The 16,235-nt window shown below is 44.7% G+C and overlaps 1 protein-coding gene across 4 annotated transcripts in view; it reads right to left on the reverse strand.

Moving 5' to 3' along the window:
* Window positions 1-16,235, reverse strand: part of CACNA1A (calcium voltage-gated channel subunit alpha1 A) — a 238,217-nt gene that overhangs the window by 127,030 nt on the left and 94,952 nt on the right. The gene's annotated exons all lie outside the window — the stretch shown is intronic.

A 16,235-nucleotide genomic window follows, 5' to 3' on the forward strand; every position in this document is an offset into this window, starting at 1 on the left:
GAAGGACCGGGGGAGTGGCAGATCTTTTGGGGCTCAGGTCTCTTTATCAACTGGCAAGAAAGCAGTTTAGTGTTAAGATCCCAGCCAGCATGGGTTCAAATCTCAGCTCTGCCACTTCCCAGCTGGGTGACCTTGAGCAAGTTACTTCCCCTCTCCATGCCTCAGTTCCCCCTTTTGTAAAACAGGGATCACAACAGTACCTACACATCAAAGGGGTGTGAGGATTAAATGAATTGATACATGTGAGGTGTTTGGCATTGTGCCCAGAACAAAGGAAGTGTACTAAGCTACTCAAACAACCCAAACAATGGGTGTAGCCCTGCTGGGGTGGACCAGCTGACATCAGCTCCAGAAGGCGGCTACAGACCCCGAACCTCAGGGCAAAAAGTCACTCCTGCAAATACAGGTGAGTAATAATCACGGTGATAGGTGAGAGGACCCTCCCTTAGAAAGCCCCCCCGTAAAGACCCCATCCTAAGACCTCATTTGTAAAAAGTATTGCTGGTGAGAAAAGGGGTCTCAGAGACCCTCCTCAACCCAAGGAACCCCCAGACGCGTTTCCTGAATAAGAAATGTAGTAGGAACCACCATGGGACTATGCCACAGAAGACGCTGTTGTTGGAGCCTCACATGATGGGCAAGAAATGCTGAAAAACAGAGGGCTCTGTGGTTAAGAGGAGGGAGACCATGCAAATAATTTGGGGGTGTCTTCAGTTTTGTCCAGGGATCTGGATCTTATGACTTTTACTTTGAACAACCATATCTGCATCTGTGAATACCCAGTATCTACGTCTCTTTGTCTTTTTAAAAAATAAATTTATTTATTTATTTATTTTTGGCTGCATTGAGTCTTCGTTGCTGTGCGTGGGGTTTCTCTAGTTGCGGTGAGCAGGGGCTACTCCTTGTTGCGGTGCGCGGGTTTCTCCTTGCGGTGGCTTCTCTTGTTGTGGAGCGTGGGCTCTAGGCGTGCGGGCTTCAGTAGTTGCGGCACATGGGCTCAGTAGTTGTGGCATGCGGGCTCAGTAGTTGTGGCTCGCGGGCTCTAGAGTGCAGGCTCAGTAGTTGTGGCACATGGGCTTAGCTGCTCTGCGGCATGTGGGATCTTCCCGGACCAGGGCTCGAACCTGTGTCCCCTGCACTGGCAGGCAGATTCTTAACCACTGCGCCACCAGGGAAGTCCCATCTTTGTCTTTTTTTTAATTTAATTTTTATTTTATATTGGAGTACAGTTGACTTGCAATGTTGTGTTAGTTTCAGGTGTACAGCAAAGTGATTCAGTTATACATATACATACATCCACTCTTTTTCAGATTCTTTTCCCATAGAGATTATTATAGAATATTGAGTAGAGTTCCCTGTGCTATACAGTAGGTCCTTGGTGATTATCTATTTTATATATAGTACATCTCTTTGTCTTTGAGACAACCAGTATCTGCGTCTGTAAATAACCAATATTGGCACGCCTTTGTCTCAGGACTTTCTTTGAAGCTGAGACAGGCCCAGGGAGTGAATTCCCCTGTGAGAGCAGCCCTCCACCAAAGATTGCTGGGAGTAGGTGGATGAATTCCCCAGCTCCCTTGCCCCTCCTCCCAGATCCTCTGAGGTGTGAGCTCTACACAGGCTCCCAGAGAGGCTGAGCCCAGCTGCCCGCAGCAGGTTACCTGCTTGACCCTTCCTTCTTCCTTGTCTCCCCACCCTTGCCCCCCACCCACACTTCCGGAGTCGCTTCCCAGATGAGCTCCTTGCACTTGAATCCTTGTTTCACGGTCAATATGGAGGCACGGCACACCAAACTAAGACAGGGGTGTTCCCAGCTATCCCTAGAGCAGAGACGGGTCTATTAGGTTGGGCTGACCTCCTTTTCCACCATCAACAAATGCATATCTGAACACGTCCTGTGTGCTGGGCAAAGCAATACCTGAGGTCCTCCTTGCCCCATGGAGCTGATGTGGGAGAAAAATGTTTAACCAGAAAAGGCACACAGAGAATGAATCCGTCACAGGTGTCATGCGTTCTTAGAGAGAGCAGGGGAAAACCACTGCTCTGAGGGCACACAGCAGGTAGTGTTAACTCGTCTGGGACCCAGGGTGGACCCCGTCTCAAGCTGAGGGCTCATGGGAGAGGAGGAGGAATCTGGTCCGTGGGGGAAGAACTTTCCAGGCTGACGGAATGGCAGAGACGAAGAGCCTGGGGTGGGAAGGAGCTTGGCAAATTCAAAGAATGAGATGGCGCCTGGTGGGGATGTGGATGGTGCCACGAAGCTGAAGTATAGGTGGGGGCCATGCCATGCAACCCCAAAGAACTTTTCATTCATTGAATTCTATTTTTCTTCTCCTCTCCCAACTTTCCGATATTCACTGGCATTCCTAAAACTCCATCCTAGAGATCACCAGTCTATTTCACTTTCTTCCTTCTTGGCAGATAAAAGCCATTGGTGAGGGCATGCACAGTAAAATGACAAGCATTTGTGGAGTTTTCATTCACTCACTTCACAAACATTAACTGGGCACCTACAATGTGCCAGGCCCTGTCTAGGTCCTGGGGACACGAGTCATAGGAATCCCTGTTTGCATGGGGGAGGCTGAGAATAAACGCAGTACATATGCCAGATGTCAGGGTGATGAGTACAAGGGAGAAAAGCAGTGCAGAGAAGGGGCTGCACTGGTAGCGTGGGGCAGGGTGAGGGGAGTGATGACACACGTATCAGTTGGTAAAGGCCAACTGCTCTTTCCTGCCTGGCAGGGAAGTAGTTCAGAGCTAAGGATGTTCAGACCAGCATTGCCCAGTAGAACTTTAAGAAGAGCCATGTGTTGGACATAGAGAACAGACTGGTGGTTGCCAAGGGGGAGGGGGTGGGGGAGGGATGGAGTGGGAGGCTGGGGTTAGCAGATGTAAGCTTTTATATATAGAATGGATGAACAACAAGGTCCTACTGTACAGCACGGAGAACTATATTCAATATCCTATGACAAACCATAATGGAAAAGAATATAAAAAAAGAGAATGTATATATATGTATAAGTGAATCACTTTGCTGTATAGCAGAAATTAACACAACATTGCACATCAACTATACTTCCATTAAAAACAGAAAAGAAAAAAGGAAAACAAAAAAAGGAAAAAACAAGAAGAGCCGTGGGTGAAATTAAAAATTTTCCAGTAGCCACATTAAGAGTCAAAAGAAACAGGTAAAATTAACTTTAATAAATATAGTTTCTTTCACCTGGTGTATCAGAAGCATCATTTCGACAGGCAATCAATATGAAAGACTATTCTCAAGACATTCTATCCATTCTTCCCTTCGGAGCACGTCTTTGAAATCTTGGTGCACATTCTACACTTATGGTACATCTCAGCTCAGGTGCTCAATGGCCACACGTGGCCAGTGGTGAATGGACCACACAGCTCAGTTATGGAGAGAGAGTCAGTGGGATAACGATGTGACGTGAGCCACAGGAATATGTCAGAGGAAAACTCTAGGCAGAGGGACAGTCAGTGCAAAGGTACATGTGAGGAACAGCAAGGAGGCTAGTGTGGCTGGAACTGAGTGAGCCAGGGTGACAGTGGGAGGAGATGAGGCCTGGGGGGTGATGGGGCAGATGGCGCGGGGCCTTGTGGGCCACGGTGAGGACTTTGGCTTTTGCTCCGAGTGAAGTAGGAGTCATGGAGGGTTCTGAGCACTGAAGAGACATGATCTGACTTGTATTAAAATAAGACCCCGGGGCTTCCCTGGTGGCGCAGTGGTTGAGAGTCCGCCTGCCGATGCAGGGGACGTGGGTTCGTGCCCCGGTCCGGGAAGATCCCACATGCCGCGGAGCGGCTGGGCCCGTGAGCCATGGCCGCTGAGCCTGCGCGTCCGGAGCCTGTGCTCCGCAACGGGAGAGGCCACAACAGTGAGAGGCCCGCGTACTGCAAAAAAAAAAAAAAAAAAAAGACCCTGCTGGGGGTCAAGGCCAGAAGCTGGGAGACTAGTGGGGAGGTGATGGCCCTGGTCCAGGTGAGAGATGATGGGTTTAGACCCGGTCGTACTGGACACAAGGATAAAGCTGAGATGAACTCAGCTCTGCCCTTAGATGACTATCCAGTAAGTGGGTGAGAGATTCAAGTCCTTTTGGCTTCAGGGCTGTAGGAGGCAGGAACGAGGAGGAAATGAATACAGACAGGAGGGCTGGGGACAGCATGATTTTGGAGCCCAAGTCTGAAGAGGCAGCACAGCACAAAATGTTACAAAATCTTAGACCTGGAGTTAAACCCCGACCCTGAATTTGCCCTAACTTCTCTGAGCCTCTGAAATGCAGACAATCCAACCTCCCGCCCGCCCAGTGCAATCTTAGCTGGCACCCAAGGTGTACTATCTCCCGACCCCCTCCCTGGATGGATGACAAGGATTTAGGAGGAGAACAGGAGGAGGGGGAAGGCTTCTCAGGCCGAGAATGTCCTACAGAGGCAGAAGGCTTCCCTTAGGATACGTGGTGGGGGGAAACCGGAGGCAGAGAAGGTGGGTCTTGTCGTGTGGACAGTAGGGTCATGTAAGGTTTTAGAGCAGGGGAGGGATGTGATTAGGGTTGGCGTGAGGAAGACAAGCCTGACAGCTGAAAGGACAGATTGGTGGTGATGGAGGGAGGAATTAGGAGGCAGCCACAAGAGTCGACCAGCGTAATGAGGGCTAGAACTAGGACAAAGGCAGTGGGAGTACAAAGGAGGCCCCAATTTATATATAGCTGCCATTGACTGCTGTGCACCAGGAAACATGCCTGGGCTCATCAAGTCCTCCCTGCATCCCAGCAGGATGAGTCCCATTTTACAGAGGAGGAAACTGAAGCCCAGATAAGTTACTAATGCATGGAGGTCCACACCACCAAGTAAGAATGTGAACCCAGGACCCCAGGACTCCTGAACCCCAGTTTTCTACCTCACATGGCTTGTGGGATGGGGTGGGGGCAATGGTGGGAAAGAAAGGGAAGGGAAGAATGGCTTTCTGATTATGACTGGAACACCAAGTGGTCCATTTATACAACCAGGGTTTACTGAGTACCTGCTATGCACCAGCCACTCAGGTAGGACCTGAGGATGCCACCATGAACAAAGTGACAATGAGTCAAAAAGGATCCTGCTGTGATTTATGTCATAGAGTGTTCTGCCTATGTTTTCCCCTAAGAGTTTGATACTTTCTGGCCTTACATTTAGGTCTTTAATCCATTTTGAGCTTATTTTTGTGTATGGTGTTAGGGAGTGATCTAATCTCATACCTTTACATGTACCTGTCTAGTTTTCCCAGCACCACTTATTGAAGAGGCTGTCCTTTCTCCACTGTACATTCCTGCCTCCTTTATCAAAGATAAAGTGACCGTATGTGCGTGGGTTTATCTCTGGGCTTTCTATCCTGGGAACATATGTATATGTATAACTGATTCACTTTGTTATAAAGCAGAAACTAACACACCATTGTCAAGCAATTATACTCCAATAAAGATGTAAAAAAAAATAAAAATTAAAATTAAAAAAAAAGTGACAGTGGGAAAATATACGGTATGTCAGATAGTGTGAAGCACTATGGAGAACAATACGGCAGCCACCAGGGCTTCCAATGGAAGGATGGAGCATGTGGTGGGAGAGAGGGATTAAGACTGGGCTACCTGAAGGATGGAGTTGTCAACTGAGATGGGGATGATGGAGGAAGGGGGTGGTTTGGAGGAAGGTCAAGAGCTGGATGGTGGACACATTAAGTTTGGGAAGCCAGTTTTCTGTAATTCCCTCATTAAAACCTTCCAGTGGCTTCTATCAGGCTTAGAATAAAATCCAAACTGTAGCGTGACCATAAGACCTTGTGTGACTTTACTCCCACTGACTGCTCTGTGCTATACTCCAAGCACTTTGGCTTTCTGTTCTTCCAATGGGAAAACCTCTTCTCCACCATGGGAATGATATGTTGGCCATCTCTTCTACTTCAAACACTTGCTCCATCCCGTCAACTCTCTCCCTCTTTTCTTAGCTGGCCCTCTTCAAATCCTTCAGATTGCAGCTCAAATTTTTCTTCTCAGAGAGGATTTCCATGTCCCCTCCAGATAAAGAGAACCTTCACTCTCTGGAATTATATTGTTTATTAAGTTGTATATATTATTCACCTCCTCTTCTAGAATATCAGCTCCAGGAGGTCAGAGACATTTTTTTATTGGGGTATAGTTGTTTTACAATGTTGTGTTAGTTTCTACTGTAGAGCAAAGTGGAGTTCCCTGTGCTATACAGCAGGTTCTCATTAGTTATCTATTTTATACATATTAGTGTATATATGTCAATCCCAATCTCCCAATTCATCCCACTCCCTTGGTGTCCATACGTTTGTTCTCTACGACTGTGCAGAGACTTTTTTTTGGTAGTACCTGCAGCCCCTTTCATGACGCAGCAGGTACTCAATGCATGTTTGGTGAATGTGTCAGGAGTGGTCGAGGGTCAAGTAAGAATGTGATATCTGGTAGACCAGATATCCCAGGGTAGATAGATAAAATGAAAAAAGCCAAGAATCCCCAATGGAATGTTGGGGAGGGGCAAAAAAAAAAAAAAGAGACAAGTAGAGGAAAGATATTGGTGAAAAAGAGGGAGAAGTCACAGAGGCAGGAGGAGACCTGGCAGAAGAGTGTCATCTCTGAGGGTCAAGTTCAAAAGCGTTTCGAGAAAGGAGAGGTCATTGGTCTCCAGGGCAGCACAGAAATGAATGAGATGCAAGGGATGAAAAGCATCCGTTACACACTGGGGAGTCTCGCCATGGTTGATGGCTGGAGAGAACAAGAGGAGAGGAACTGGAAACAAGAGCCTGGGTATGAGAAGAGAGTCTTTTTAGGGTGGAAGAGAACTGAGTATGTTTATGTGTCAAGAGAGAAAAGTCGATGATGTATCCCTTGGCCTTTAGAGCCATGCTGCCTGATACAGTAACCATTAGCTACATATAGTTATTTAAATATACATTTATAACTAAATTAGACATTCAGTTCCTCAGTCACACTACTCACACTTACACATAACTATTTAAATTAGTCACACTTACACATAACTATTTAAATATATTATTAATTTAATTTAAATTAAATGAGAACTTCAGTTCCTCAGTTGACTTTTAAGCACTTCACAGCCACATGTGGACAGTCGCATACAGAGAACATTTCCATCATTGTAGAAAGTTCCATTGGATGGTGTTGTTCTAGCATGTATCCCCACTAGGGCAGGAATTTTCATCTGTTTTGCTCACAGCTGTATCCCCAGGACCTAAAACTGTGCCTGGCATAGAGTAGGTGCTCAATAAATGTTTGTTGAATGAATGAATGAATAAATAATGAAGTGAAATGTAGGAAAGCATAGTGATAACTAATAGACTATATTCCAGAAGAGATGGAAGGCTGTGTAGATGACAGGACTTGTCTTAAACTAGGAAAAAATCAGGGAAGACACAGATGGTTGTCTACTCGATAGACAATCCCACCCCCTCCCTTGCTAATGGAGCCCACCTTCCATCAAAGAGGCAGAAAATACCCAATAGTCTCTTTCTCCCAGGATTCCTTGCAATGGGAGCATGGGTCACATGACCCAGTCTTGTACTTAACAGGATCTGAGTGAAAGTCTGCTGGGTGCTTCTGGAAAAGCGTTTCCCTTCTTTGAGAAGAGTCACGGGGCAGGAGACAGCCCTTCCTCTTCTTTGGCCAGATGCTTTTGTGCCTACACAAGATGGTTGGGTAGACATCTTGGAACTGTGAGTAGTAAAGGTTACCAAGAAAAGTCCTTACACTGAAGATGGCAGAGTGGAAAGATGGAAAGGATTCCTTGGAGACACTGCTGAGCTGCAGAACCAACACTGCAACCAAGCTCCCAGCCTGCAGACTTCTTGTAATGTGGATAACAAACACTCTTCCTAGCAGTTAAGAGCCAGAGAGCCCTGGTTCAAATCCCAGTTCTGCCAATCACTAGCTGTGTGGCCTTGGGCAAGATACTCAACTTCTCTGTGCCTCAGTTTCCTGAGCTGTACAATGGGGATGATCATAGTACTTCCCTTTATAGGTGTGGGAATTTAGGTGATATGCTTAGCACTGTGCTTGGAATTTAGCCAGTTCTATATAAATGTTTGCCATCATCATCATCATCATTTAAATTTTTATTTTGTTACTTGCCCCTAAGTTATACCAGCACTGACTGATCAAGGAACCAACATTCATTGAGTTTATTCTCTTTGCCAGGTATATGCTAATGGCCTTACATACTGAGGTCCCATTTTTTTTTTTTTTTTTTTTGTGGTACTCGGGCCTCTCACTGTTGTGGCCTCTCCCATTGCGGAGCACAGGCTCCGGACGCGCAGGCTCAGCAGCCATAGCTCACGGGCGCAGCTGCTCCGCGGCATGTGGGATCTTCCCGGACCGGGGCACGAACCCGTGTCCCCTGCATCGGCAGGCGGACTCTCAACCACTGCGCCACCAGGGAAGCCCACTGAGGTCCCATTTTATGCCTCAGCATCTTTACCAGGTGAATGCTCTACACTCAGTTCATTGACAGGGGAACCGAGACACTGAGGGGTTAACTACTTGCCTACAGTCACACAGCTAACATGCGATGCCTGTGTCCTGAGTCTGGCTTTGCTACACCTAGGGAGCCTAGGGCCCAGTGAGAGCCCCAGACTGCTGCCCCTGGTTAACTCCACCACACCCACCTACCCTCTCCTGGGACCTCAGCCCATTTTATACCTCCACTAACTTAAGTGTAAGAAGGAGCTAGATTTTTCTCTAGCTGGCTGGAAATCAGAATGTCAATAAATATTTGCAGAGGAGCAACTACTATGTGCCAGGTGGGTGAGGAGGGGAACATGTGCAAAGGCCCTGGGGCTGGAGAGACCTTATGGTGAAGAGTGAAGTTACCAGATGAGAGGGAGGGGCAGGGGACAGGAGAATGAGAAGGAGATGTTAGCGTGGTTGGAAAGCAGGGGAGAGGAGGGGGGATGTCGTCAAACCCCTGACCTCTGGTTAGAAGAAGCACCTGCCCACACTATTTACAATAGCCAAGACATGGAAGCAACCTAAATGTCCACCGACAGATGCATGGATTAAGAAGATGTGGAATATATACACAATGGAATATTACTCAGCCATAAAAAAGGAATGAAATAATGCCATTTGCAGCAACATGGATGGACCCAGGGATTATCACACTAACTGAAGTAAGCCAGACAGAGAAAGACAAATATCATATGACAATATGATATCACTTATATGTGGAATCTAAAAAATGATACAAATAAACTTATGTACAAATCATAAATAGATCCACAGACACAGAAAACAAACTTACGGTTACCAAAGGGGAAAGGAAGGAGAAGGATATATTAGGAGTTTGGGATTAACATATACACACTATATATATAAAATAGATAAACAACAAGGACCTACAGTATAGCACAGGGAACTATACTCAATGTTTTGTAATAACCTATAAGGGAAAAGAATCTGAAAAAGAATCCATATGTGTGTGTGTGTGTGTGTGTGTGTATATATATATATATATATATATATATGTAAGAATGTATACACATACATATATGTGTATAACTGATTCACTTTACTGTACCCCTGAAACTAACACAACACTGTAAATCAACTATACTTCTATAAAAAAATTTTTTTTTAATTAAAAAGAGAAGCACCTGCCCTCATGGATCTGGGTCCAATCTTCCTGAGATGAGTATTTAGGAGCATAACTACTGCCCGTACAGTCTATATTCTTGCCATTCATAGATTTTTCAAATCTTCTTCAAGTTCATTCCTGTATCACCTAGATTTTAGCTTCTCTTGGGAAAACTATTTCTAAAATTCCTTTTTTAAACCCTGAATTGCAGAGAGTTGAGATAATCACTTTTCCAGTTCATGGCACAGCTTCGCCTTTGGTCTGTGCAATACCCCTCTCTTGTTTGTTCGTTCGTTCATTCATCATTCATTCCTTTTTATCTCCATATTCTACTTTCATTCTTTTTCCCTGAGACAACTGATATGTCTAATTTTGTCTTATTGGAGTGCATTCTTGTAAAACGTGTTTTATTTTGAGTGCATATATTTTAAATTTACACGAATGGCATGAAGTTAGGAATATTCTGTTGTTCTCTGTTTTCAGCCAATGAAAACAGAACAGCAGACGTGCATTCTGGGGCTCTCACTGGTCCCCAGGCTCCCTAGGTGCAGCCGCCACATCCCACCTCCCCATCCCCCAGGGACAGACACCAGGCGGCCTCCAGATCCTCTTCCACAGATGGCGATGGAGTGAATATGCCCATACTCAATCCTTACAGACCCGGTGAAAGTCTCCCTGAGATGGGTGGCTGGGAGCATAACTGTTGGTGGGTCTGGACTTAACTGGACTAGGCACTGCCGATGACCCTCCAGAGTGGCCACGCCCCCATGAGTGGGGAGGATCTTCCTCTGTCCCTTGACTTAACCACCTTTCTAATTTTTTCCACTCTAAGAGGCATGCAGAGATACTCACTGTTCTCATTTTCATCTTTCTGATTACAAGTGATTTTGAGTACCATGTCATCTACTGATTAGCTTTTCAGACTTCTCTTCCCTAACCTGTCTGATCCCATTTTTTGCCTGCTTTCCTCTTGAGGTTGCTGTGTTATTTTTGGTTTTGGTTATTATTATTAGTTTTATTGAAGTATAGTTGATTTACAATGTTGTGTTAATTTCTGCTGTACAGCAAAGTGATTCAGTATATATATATATTCTTTTTCATATTTTTTTCCATTATGGTTTATTAAAGGATATTGAATATAGTTCCCTGTGCTATGCAGTAGTACCTTGTTGTTTACTCAGTCTACGTATAATAGTTTGCATCTTCTAGTCCCAAACTCCCAGTCCAACCCTCCCCCGATCCCCCCACTTGGCAGGGGTTGCTGTGTTATTGTTGTTGACTATTCCCCCCTATAATCTTGATCAGTGCTGCCCAATATGGTAGCCATCTGCTGCATGTGGATACTGAGCTCCCAAAATATGGCCAGTGTGAGTGAGAAGCTGAGTTTTAAATTGTATTTACTTTTAATTCATTTCCATTGGAAGTAGTCACATGTCATAGAGAACACATTTGTGGCTGCCAAAGGAGAGAGGGGGTAGGAGAGGGATGGATTAGGAGTTTGGGATTAGCAGGTGCAAATTATTATATATAGAATGGATAAACAACAAGGTCCTACTGTATAGCACAGGGAACTATATTCAATATCCTCTAATAAACCATAATGGAAAAGAAAAAAATAGTCACATGTGCCTAGGGGTCCCATAATGAACGGCTGTGAGCTATTAATCCCTGGTCACTTTTTTTCTACCATCCATCCTGTGCACTATTTACAAACACTACTTTAGTTCTTACCACAAGTCAGGTGTTATTTTAAATGATTATAAATATTAACTCATTTCAAACTCCTAACAGCCCGTAGGTAGATGCTATTCTCTCCATTTTATCGATGAGAAAACTGAGGCACAGAGAGGTGGAGTAACTTGCTCAAGGATTTGTAGGTCATTGTACAGCTAGGATCTGGATGTGGGAACTAAAGTGTCCCCATTATGTCCTTATTTGAACAGAACATCTTAGTTTTCATATAATCAAGTTTTTTGTTTGTTTGTTTTGCTTTAGAGTTTGTGCTTTTAAATTTGAGAAGTCCTTCCCCCTCCCTGGGTGGCACAGATATTCTCCTGCCTTTTCTCTCTTAATGTGAAGTTCTTACCACTCACACAATGTCCTCTCAAGTGCCTTAACATTTGCATGGAACAGTTCTTCCTCTTATTTGTCTTTATTTGAAGTAGAGGATGGCACAAAAGGGCACGTTTCTATTTTGGGTGATTCCTGAAGCTGTGTTAAAGTGCAGTGTTTTCTTAAATAAAAAGGAGCAGAAGCAGATGCAAGAGTCCCAGAAGGTGCAAGGTAAGTGATTCTAGAAAAGACGAGGGCCACAGAGGGGTGGGTTTGCTGGGGACAAAAAGGGGATAGATGTTGCGTGAAGGTCTGTGGATTTGGAGATGAGCAGGTCGTGGTGGGCCTCCTGAAGGGCCTTATCGCATTGCATTGCTGATTGCAAGGCTGAAGGAGGCGGGGGAAGAGAAACCTCTCCTTGAGAGACTGAGATGAGAAGAGGGGGGGAAGAGAATGTGGCAACTTGAGGGAGGTGGGGGCAGAGTGTCTTCCAAATAGAGGAGATCTGTCCAAGTTTGCAAGCAAAGAGCATTGTGTCCCCGGAGAAGGAGCGCCTGAAGATCCAAATGAGATATCTGATGGAGTAAAGTTCTCAAGGAAATGGATAACTACGTTTTCAATTTAATTCCCAGACATTTAGTGGGCACCTCCTACAGGAGAGGCACTTGTGGAGCAAAATAAAAACAAAAGCTAAACTCTCGCCCGCAGCTGGTGGGCATTGCAATTGGTTCCACCACTTGGGAAAATTGTTAGGCAGTTTCTGCCAAAGCTAAACAGATTCCACCCCATGACCCAGAAATTCCACCCAGGAATACCTCCCATAGAAATGGGAGCTGTGGTCACTGAATGACAAGTAGGAGTGTCAACAGTACTTTTTTCTGTAATAGCCCCAGAGTGGAAAGTATCCAAATGCCTATCACCAGCATAGTAGATAAACAGCCATGAGAATGAATGACCTACAGCTACAGCTACAACATGGGTGGGTCCCACACATACAGTGTCAAGGGAAAGAAGCCAATGAGAGCACACCTTATGATCCCATGTGTTTACAATTCAAGAATAAGCCAGATCACCCGCCAGGGCGGGTGGGGGCTGGGAGCTGAGGCTCGGGCTTCGGAGGTCGGAGTCCAGGGAGAGGACTGGGGTTGGCGGCATGAACACAGCCTGAAGGGGGCTAGTGTGCCACAGTTAGCCAGGAGGGAGTCTGGGAAAAAGTCTGGAACTGCCTAAGAGGCAAGAGACCATTGTTTTGGGGTGCGTGAGGAGAGGGGATTCAGAGCACCACCTAAACGAGCGCCACAGAGAGGCGCCAGCTGCGGCTAGCAGCACGAACCCCAGAGACGGGCATGAAACGCTAAGGCTGCTGCTGCTGCCACCAAGAAGCCTGTGTGCGAGCACAGGTCACTCTCCACACCTCCCCTCCCGGGAGCCTGTGCAGCCCGCCACGGCCAGGGTCCTGTGATCCAGGGACAACTTCCCCAGGAGAACACACGTCATGCCTCAGGCTGTTGCAACGTCATGCAGGACTCTGCCACCAAAGGCTCGCCCTGCATCCGTACCCCTCCCTCCCCCCGGCCGGAGTGAGCCAGAGGCCCCGAATCAGCTGCTCCTTTAACTCCGTCCTGTCTGGGCAGGAACGGACGCCCTCAGGTGACCTACATGCAGAGGCAGGGCCAAATCCAAAGCTGAACCCCAGGAGCTGTGCGAACAAAGAAGAGAAAGGGAAATCTCCCAGCAGCCTCAGGAGTAGCGGATTAAATCTCCACAATCAACTTGATGTACCCTGCATCTGCGGAATACCTGAAGAGACAATGAATAAACGCCCAAAATTGAGGCAGTGGACTTTGGGAGCAACTGTAGACTTGGAGTTTGCTTTCTGCATCTGATTTGTTTCTAGTTTTATGTTTATCTTAGTTTAGAATTTAGAGCTTATTATCACTGGTAGATTCGTTTATTGATTTGGTTGCTCTCTTCCTTTTTTAAAAAAATATATACATATTTTTTCCTTTTTCTCTTTTTGTGAGTGTGTATGTGTACACTTCTTTGTGTGATTTTGTCTGTATAGCTTTGCTTTTACCATTTGTCCTAGGGTTCTGTCTGTCCTTTTATTTTATTTTATTATTTTTATAGTTTTTAGCACTTGTTATCATTGGTGGATATGTTTTTTGCTTTGGTTGTTCTTTTCTATCTTCCTTATTTATAAATTACTTAAAAAATTTTTAATAATATTTTAATTTTTTAAACTTTAATAACTTATTTTATTTTATTTTAATTATTATTTTTCTTTCTTTTTTCCCTCCCTTTTCTTCTGGGCCGCATGGCTGACAGGGTCTTGGTGCTCCGGTGGGTGTCAGGCCTGAGCCTCTGAGGTGGGAGAGCCAAGTCCAGGACATTGGTGCACCAGAGACCTCCCAGCCCCATGTAATATCAAATGGTGAAAGCTCTACCAGAGATCTCCATCTCAATGCTAAGACCCAGCTTCACCTGACAACCAGCAAGCTACAGTGCTGGACACCCCGTGCCAAACAACTAGGAAGACAGGAACACAACCCCACCCATTAGCAGAGAGGCTGCCTGAAATCATAAGTTCACAGACACCCGAAAACACACCACTGGATGCAGTCCTGTCCACCAGAAAGACAAGATCCAGCCTCATCCCCCAGAACATAGGCACCAGTCCTCTCTACCAGGAAGCCTACACAACACACTGAACCAACCTTACCCACTGGGGGCAGACACCAAAAACAATGGGAACTATGAACCTGCAACCTGAGAAAAGGAGACCCCAAACACAGTGAGTTAAGCAAAATGAGAAGACAGAGAAACACACAGCAGATGAAGGAGCAAGGCAAAAACCCAGCAGACCAAACAAATGAAGAGGAAATAGGCAGTCTACCTGAAAAAGAATTCAGAGTAATGATAGTAAAGATGATCTAAAATCTTGGAAACAGAATGGAGAAAATACAAGAAATGTTTAACAAGGACCTAGAAGAATGAAAGAGCAAACAAACAATGATGAGCAACACAATAAATGAAATTAAAAATTCTCTAGAAGGAATCAATAGCAGAATGACTGAGGCAGAAGAATGGATAAGTGACCTGGAAGATAAAATAGTGGAAATAACTACTGCAGAGCAGAATAAATAAAAAGAATGAAAAGAATTGAGGACAGTCTCAGAGACCTCTGGGACAACATTAAACACAGCAGCATTAGAATTATAGGGGTCCCAGAAGAAGAAGAGAAAAAAAAAAACGCACTGAGAAAATATTTGAAGAGATTATAGTTGAAAACTTCCCTAATATGGGAAAGGAAATAGTCAACCAAGTCCAGGAAGCGCAGAGAGTCCCATACAGGATAAATCCAAGGAGAAACAGGCCAAGACACATATTAATCAAACTATCAAAACTTAAATACAAAGAAAAAATATTAAAAGCAGCAAGGGAAAAGCAACAAATAATATACAAGGGAATCCCCATAAGGTTAACAGCTGATCTTTCAACAGAAACTCTGCGAGCCAGAAGGGAGTGGCAGGACATATTTAAAGTGATGAAAAGGAAAAATTTACAACCAAGATTACTCTACCCAGCAAGGATCTCATTCAGATTCGATGGAGAACTTAAAACCTTTACAGACAAGCAAAAGCTAAGAGAATTCAGCACCACCAAACCAGCTTTACAACAAATGCTAAAGGAACTTCTCTAGGCATGAGAAGGAAAAGATCTACAAAAACGAACACAAAACAACTAAGGGAATAGTAATAGGAACTTACGTATCGATCATTACCTTAAATGTATATGGATTAAATGCTCCAACCAAAAGACATAGACTGGCTGAATGGATACAAAAACAAGACCCATATATATGCTGTCTACAAGAGACCCACTTCAGACCTAGGGACACATACAGACTGAAAGTGAGGGGATGGAAAAAGATATTCCATGAAAATGGAAATCAAAAGAAAGCTGGAGTAGCAATTCTCATATCAGACAAAGTAGACTTTAAAATAAAGATTATTACAAGAGACAAAGAAGGACACTACATAATGATCAAGGGATCAATCTAAGAAGAAGATATAACAATTTTAAACATTTATGCACCCAACATAGGAGCACCTCCATACATAAGGCAAATGCCAACAGCCATAAAAGGGGAAATCGACAGTAACACAATCAGAGTAGGGGACTTTTTAACACCCCACTTTTACCAATGGACAGATCATCCAAAATGAAAATAAATAAGGAAACTTATTAAAAGCAACTATATGCCAATAAAGTGGACAACCTGGAAGATATGGACAAATTCTTAGAAAAGCACAACCTTCTGAGACTGAACCAGGAAGAAATAGAAAATATAAACAGACCAATCACAAGCACTGAAGTTGAGACTGTGATTACAAATCTTCCAACAAACAAAAGCCCAGGACCAGATGGCTTCACAGGCAAATTCTATCAAACATTTAGAGAAGAGCTAACATCTATCCTTCTTATACTCTTCCAAAATATAACAGAGGGAGGAAGGCTCTCAA

Source organism: Stenella coeruleoalba (genome assembly GCF_951394435.1).
Source record: "Stenella coeruleoalba genome assembly, chromosome: 3".
Lineage (NCBI taxonomy): Eukaryota > Metazoa > Chordata > Mammalia > Artiodactyla > Delphinidae > Stenella > Stenella coeruleoalba.